The following is a 6,977-nucleotide window of genomic DNA, read 5'->3' as shown; positions in this document are numbered from 1 at the left end:
CTGTTCTGGCTCTAGGAAAATCCTAGCCTACCTCTTGCTTATGAAAGGGGATGGCGTTCCTCAGAGCCCCCTCCCTTGTATCTGTAAGTGTCCTTGATAGCCCTAATGGCCCCTCCTGTATGAGACTAGCGTGTGCTCATAGGCTTGGAGGATAGAAGACAAGCTGGGCATAATCTATATGCCCATCTATTAGGGATCAGATACCACATGCAGATATGCATGACCAATGGAATATTATGTAACTATAAACAATGAGGTGTAATAAACTGCCACACAGAACCCATAGTTTAACTGATTCTCCTATACTTATAAGGCTTGTTTTGTTTTGTTTTGTTTCGAGACACCATTTCTCTGTGTAGCCCTGGCTGTCCTGGAACTCACTCTGTAGACCAGATTGGCCTCGAACTCAGAAATCTGCCTGCCTCTGCCTCTCAAGTGCTGGGATTAAAGGTGTGCCCCACCACTGCTCAGTCTTATAAGGCTTTTAAAGTGTTCAGATGGACAGGAAAACTCCAGCCTCACTCACTTTTGCTCATCTCTGTTGTTCCCCATCTTCCCCAGTATGAGACCTTTCCAAGGGCTTGGTTGGGGGCGTGACTCACCTAAATTAGGACTGAGAAGCTCCTGAGAGACACTTCCCCTCCCGGGAAGGAAGAGCAAGACTGATGTGCTGTGTCAGTAAGGAAAGAGGGTCCTCTTAGGCGGTTTGCTCTGCCAGCCCTACGCATGCCTGAACACGGAAGGTTCTAAGAAGTCCTCATTCCAGTGGGGCCTTGGCGAGTAGACGCTTCCATCTTTTCTTGGGGGTCTGTGTCCCAGCCAAAAGGTCTCCTTGGAGACAGAGGCCCCAAGAAGCCACAGAGACTGGAGGCAGGGGGAAAAAGAGTGGGGCTGGAGAGATTAGATGCAGGGTAGACATTCTCAGCTACCAGGCAGAGCTGGCTACCCAGCCTTGGCAAACCCGCTCCCCTGGGAGGTGCCTCACCTGCCACGTGAAGGTCAGAGAAGGGACAGTGGGTAAGGTCACTGAGCTAGAGAGCTTTCGGTCTGACAGCTCCCTCTCCATTCCCTGTGTACTGCGGATACCCTCATCCCCGGCCTCCCTCCTGGTCTCAGTTTGCCATTGTGTGACCTTGACCTCACAGATCTCCAGAACTCAGTCTCAGGGCTCAGTGTCCATATCTGCACAGGAGGGGCTTGTCCCTCGGTGGCCTCAGCCCATCTTAGGCTTGAGGGGAAAAGGTTGACAGGAGTCTCTTGGTCTCTTGGAACCGGGGCAAATTTTGAAGAGTGGGGAGTCCAGTGCTGTTTTATGGGATAAAATGTGGTGCCCCCGCCAGCACCCTGCCCTCACTCAGTAGGCCCATCTACCACCCAGGGCCCTAGCTGGCGGGGCAGTCCCAGGCGCCGACCGCTGGCCTCTCCCCACCGGATCCAGGAGGGCGGTGGGAGCCGGAGATGTAAATGCGCTCAGCCTCCTTTCTTCTAAACGCCGAAACCAGCCTTGACAGGCTCTGAAAATAAATGGCACCGACTCGCTGGGATTTCAAATTCCGTGATTAAGGGCTGAAGCAAACACTTTCCCTCCCTCCCGCCCGCCTGCCGCCCTCCCTCCGTGGGCTGATAGCGCTGGCGGCCGGGACAGCTTCTTGCGCGCCTGCCAGCAGCTCCGATAGCAGCCGCCAGCGCGCCGCTCCGGGCTGTTTATCAGCGGCGCTCACGCCGCTTCAAATCCCTGCCCGGCCTGCACGCGCGCCCGCGGGCACTCACTCACTCACACGGGCGCTAGCATGCACACACCTGCACGGATGCACACGGGAGTACAGGCACGAGGCTCGTGTGCACAGAAAAGGCATGCATGTGTGCACACAAGGCACTGTGCACGCATGCATGCACACTGGTCCATCTGCATATGCACACACAGAACACACGCACATTTGCACGCAAAAGCACCATGCGTGCATGCACACCAGCCCACATGCATGCAGGTGTGCACACACAAAACACGAGCACATGTGTACCCAAGGCACCTGCAGGTATGCACAACGGTGTGAACTCCAAGAGAAAGCTGAAGAGGGCTGCAGAATTGAGGGATAGAAGGGGAGGGGGGAAGAAGAGGAGGGCCAGAGGAAGCTGGGAGCGCTCAGAGCTCTCATGGCTGGTTGGATACCTTGGAGGACCAAGTCCAGGCAGCTGCAGAATAGCAACAATCCCCAGCCTCCCTCCCTGAATGTCTGACTGCTGGAACCATCCAGTGATTCTGAGCTACCCCAGTCTCTCTCCTCCTAGCTGAGATTCTGTGACTGGTGTGGTGGTGGTGGTAGGAGGTAGCTCCCTTCTCCTGGTAGCCTCTAAAATAGGAAGTCCTGGTTGCTAAGAGATAGGCCATCTCTGTTCTGGTTAGTCTGAACTCCAAGAGCTTGCCTAAGCTGTGTCTCACTCACTGTGGGCACCAAAGCTGTGTATCCCCCAGGGATGCCCAAGTAGAGCCTTGACCTTCCTCCAGATGTGATGCTGATAGGTGACTCTGGGAGGGCGAATGGAGACACCACCACCCCAGCTCCCAGATACTGCATCAGTGATGCCAGCCTTCCCCCAAACCCCACATCTTATTATCACTCTGATCAAAACTTTGCCTTTGCCCCCCACTACCACCCTGGCAGCTGGGTGCCAGGTGGAGGAGGTTTCCCTGTTCCGTGGCCACTCCCATCTCACCAGGAGTGACACTTGGCTCACTCAGGGCACATCTGCCTGGGTGACCTCTGGGTGCAGGCACCCATGACTTCCTAGCATCACCAGCTGCACCCCCACTAGAGTAGCAACAGACAGACAGCAGGGATCCTCCTCGGCACCCATCAAAGCCTTAGGGAGCTAATATGGTACTGATCTGGGTCATGTCCACTTCACACCATTTTACAGAAGGGGAAACTGTGGCTGTGAAAGCAGAAGCCACTTGCCCAAATTCACCCTATGTGGACTGAGTCTGACTCTGATTGACCTCATTTGCCTCAAAGGCAGAGATGTCCCAGAAACTCGATTTTGTTTTGTGTATTGGAGATGGAGCCCATGTAAGCTCAAAATCCCCATAAACATTCGGATTCCAGTCAGGATCCATGAGAACCACACTCTGTGCATGGTAGCACAGCTCCTGGGGAGTCTTTTTTTATTTATTTTTAATTTTATTTGTGTGTAGAGGTATGTTGGAGGCTAGAGTTCAGCCTTGTGTCATTCCTCAGAAGCTGTCTACATATTGCAACTTTATTATTGCTTTTATTTGTTTGGTTGGTTTTGGTTTTTTGAGACGGGGTTTCTCTGTGTAGCCCTGGCTGTCCTGGAACTCACTCTAGACCAGGCTTGTCTTAACCTCAGAGCTCTGCCTGCCTCTGCCTCTGAGGTCTGGTATTACCTTTATTATTATTTAAATAGTATTATTTAAATAATAATGGGGTGTGTGCACTTGAATAATAATAGGGTGAGCACAGACTCCCTTGGACATCAGAAGAGGGCACTGGGTCTCCTGGAGCTGCAGTTATGGGTGGCTGTGAGCTGCTGAAATCCTTGGCTCTTTACATAGGTGCAGGATTTTGAACTCCCCAAGTTTGCAAACCAAGCTCTTTGCCTCTTAGTCACAGGAGTCTTGAAGCAAAGCAATCCCAAACTGAGAATGGGCTGCCTTCTCTTTCAGGTGATCCAGGGTGGGGCCAAAGAGCCAGCTCTGCCCAGTGGGAGCCTCCAGAAATGGAACCCTGGAATACAGGGAGGGAGGAAAGGGACATTCTCAAGACCACACAGCAGGGGCACTTTGTAAGGAAGCATGCTCCCTCAGCCCTTGGCCTCAGATACAGATGCTCTGGGGACTGAGTATCCAGGCTGAGGAAATAAAAACTCAGAGCACTGCAACGTTTCCACCTTGCCTTCTTCCTTCAATCCTCTTTCTCCCCCTCCTCCTCTCCCTCCTCTCTCTCTCCCTCCTCCCCCTCCTCTTCTTTTTTTATTTGATTTTATAGGTGCAGGTGCTTTGCCCGCATGTATGTTAACACGCAGTTTGGGGGCCTGATACCACAGAGGCCAAAAGGTGTCAGACTCCCTTGAGTTGAGGTTCTAGGTGGCTGTGAGCTGCCATGTTGGTACTGGGAATGAAACTGAATCCTCCGGAAGAGCAGCCAGTACTCTTAACTACTGTGCCACCTCTCCAGCACCTCTTATTTTTTATAACAGGGTCTCAGAATTCAATTGAGGCTGAGGATGACTTTGAATTTCTGAGCTTTGGATGCCCAAAGAACAGGGTCAGATTCAGCTCTCCTCCCATGTAAACACAGATGGTTAGAACTTACCTGCTATTCTTAGAGTCCCCGAGTCCTTGAGGGTTATCCCGCACTGGGAAAACAATGGTTCCTCATTGCAGACAGCAGGCAGGGACTGTCTGTAGGATTGCTGACTGAGGAGTCATCCTTGGAGACAAGACAGAGTACTGGGAACCCTGGTGACAGGGGAGAGTTTGTAGTTCCATCCAACTGCACACTGTGAACAGAGGAAGATGAGTCGGGGTGCACAGGAGATCTGAAGATGGACAAGGAAGGCTACTGCCATGACATTACTGCTAGCCTTGCCTGACCTAACCTGTGTAGCCTCACACACACGTTCCAAGCCTCCTGTCCCTGGCCTTCCTCTACTCTAGGACCCAGAAAAGCTTAACACTTAACCTCTTAGTGTCCCCTGCAGCTAGGGTAGCCCAGCTCCGGGCAATGGGATAAAGGCAGAAGAATTTCCTTCCTGAATCTAAAAGTAAAACTTTCATGGAAAATAACTGTCACATTATTCCTTTTGTTTCTGAATTGAATGTGGATGTGATGGTAGAGGTAAGGCAGCCATCTTGATACTGTGAGGACAAAAGCTAGACACTACTAAGACTGGTAAGCCAGGAAGCTGGGTGAGCTTGTACCTTTTGTACCGATGCTGTCAAACCTCAGCTGGTACACACACAAGCAAATCCTGTTTGCTTAAATCATCTGTAGCCCAGTGAAAGGCCCAGGAGACTCACCAGTCTTAGGACCAGAGGGAGGATCCTGGACCTTACAGATTATACTAGAAGAAGAGTCAAAAGGCTCAAATTGAGGGGCTGGAGAGATGGCTCAATGGTTTAGACCACTGGCTGCTCTTCCAGATGACCTGGGTTCAATTCCCAGCACCCACATGGTGGCTTACAACCATCTGTAACTCCAGTTCCAGGGGATCTGATACCCTCACACAGACATACATGCAGCCAAAACACCAATGCACAGAAAATAAAAATAAAGAGATAAATCATGTTGGGCAGTGGTAGTACACTCCTATAATCCCAGCATTTGAGAGGCAGAGGCAGGTGGATCTCTGTGAGTTCAAGACCAGTCCTGTTCTAGGACAGCCAGAGGGGGGAAAAAGGCCCAAACTCTCTGCCAGACCTCAACTGCCAGTGTCCCACTTGGTGACTTCAACTGCCAGTGTCCCACTTGGTGAGCCACTGAGCCAGCCCCTCTTGTCTAAGAAACACTACTGTGCAGAGAGCAGTCTTCTCCAATACAGACTTCACATTTCAGGGTCTTCATAACATAATCGGTTTCCTGGGGAGATGTGGATGTTGGCAACTAACTAATTACTAGTTAATTTATACACAGGGTCTTGCTATGTAGCCCAGGCAAGCCTGGAGCTCACTACATAGCACTGATTATTGTCAAACTCTGACTCTTTGCCCTCTTGCTTCAGCTTCCCAAGTTCTGGGATGAAAGGTAGGAACCACCATGCCTAGCTAATTACAGGATGCTTTTGTTGTGTGGAGTGTGTGTGAGTGTGAGTGTGTGTATGCATGTGCGCACACGAGTGTGCTGCCAGAGCTTGATGTCACCTGTCCTCCTCTATTGCTCTACATAATCTATCTATCTATCTATCTATCTATCTATCTATCTATCTATCTATCTATCATTGTATTTTGATTTTCAAGACAGGCTTTCTTTGTGTAGCTCTGGCTATCCTGGAACTTGCTCTGTAGGCCAATCTGGCCTTGAACTCACAGAGATCCACCTGCCTCTGCCTCTCAAATGCTGGGATGAAAGGCATGTTCCACCAGCGTCCAGCAGCACTATATTTTTGAGACAAGGTCTCTCCCATTGAAGCTGGAGCTCACTGGTTCAGCTAGGTGGGGCTAGCAGGCGAGACCCAGGGAGCCTTCTGCTTGTGTGCTCCGGACGCTGGCATTACAGGAACACATCTTCACACCTGACTTTTCACAGGGTGCCAGGGATTGAACTCAGGTCCTCACACGTGCACAGCAATCTGTCTACCCACTGAGCCATCATGCCAACCCGATGGTGGAATTTTTAATGTCTATGGGTTTTTGTTGCATTTTGTTCCAATTTTGTAGTTATTATTATGAAAGTTTATTTATCATTTGTGCATGTGTGTCTTTATATGTGAGTGCACACGAACCATGGAGCACATGTGGAGGTCCAAGGACAACTTGGAGGAGTTGGTTCTCTCCTTCCACCCTGTGGGTCTCCATGGATAATAGAACTCAAGGCACAAAGCTCTGCTGCAGACTGAGCCATCTCTCTGGCCCTAGTGTATTCTGTTTTTCTGAACATCCTTCTCCAATGAAACAAACAAACAATTGCAGTGCATTGTTGTAACCAGTCCAGGCAGTTAGTAGGGGCAGCGAGGTTCTGGGCAGACAGGTAAGTGATGAGGGGAGGGGCAGCTATGGGTGGCCCTGGGACACCAGCTGGCCCTGTGTGAAGGGCCCTGCTCTGCTCTGCTCTGCTCTTACCGACACCACCTGCTGACACATCACTCTGGGAGGAACAGTGAGTCCCGACTCCCCAGGAGGCTTGGTACACTCAGCTCCTGGGGTGTGGAAGGGCCCGTTCCAGACCTTGATGGGTGGGTCGAGTACATCCACTTACCCCAAGGCAGGCAGCTTGGCAGGTTCATTGTGTCATCTGATA

Source organism: Mastomys coucha, unplaced genomic scaffold (assembly GCF_008632895.1).
Source record: "Mastomys coucha isolate ucsf_1 unplaced genomic scaffold, UCSF_Mcou_1 pScaffold15, whole genome shotgun sequence".
NCBI lineage: Eukaryota > Metazoa > Chordata > Mammalia > Rodentia > Muridae > Mastomys > Mastomys coucha.
The sequence above is the reverse complement of the archived record's forward strand: the minus strand, read 5'-3'. Positions refer to the sequence as shown.